This window comes from Morone saxatilis, unplaced genomic scaffold, assembly GCF_004916995.1.
Source record: "Morone saxatilis isolate NCDOM2014 unplaced genomic scaffold, NCSU_SB_2.0 Contig16, whole genome shotgun sequence".
Classification (NCBI taxonomy): Eukaryota; Metazoa; Chordata; class Actinopteri; family Moronidae; genus Morone; species Morone saxatilis.
This window is the reverse complement of record NW_023339718.1, coordinates 5,393,683-5,394,193: the sequence shown is the minus strand read 5'-3', so window position 1 is coordinate 5,394,193 and position 511 is coordinate 5,393,683.

Below are 511 nucleotides of genomic sequence, written 5' to 3'. Positions count from 1 at the left end.
GTCAGAACATGATCACATGATCAGATTAAAAGATAACGTACATATTTAAAAAATGTTTTAACGTGTGACTGAAAGTTAAAGGGTAAACTGTATTTTCACACGGTATGTATTCTTCTTATTCAGTACTGAAATATCTGAACAGGGTGTGTATTGAGGAAACAAAATGTCAGGTAAAATACTTTCTGTTCTTCCTCTTATCTAAAATGTAGACTGTGACTATCTTTGATCAGACACGTTAACATGAAATGTTGACAGCCACTGGAAGGGAACACCCTAGATGTCTTTTTGTCGAGACGCGGACTGATTGTTTCAATTGTTCCAATTCACCACAGCAGCTGAGCCGAGGAAGATTCATACAGGATCCAAATGTTTGTCACATTAAATGTGAGTAGTGTGTAGGTTTTTCTCTGTATTAAAACTTGCTATCATTGATACAAACCAGCTCCTCTGGTTACATGAAGATATCTACCCAATTAAAGACTACAGAATCTTAAAATCTTAAAATAATTTT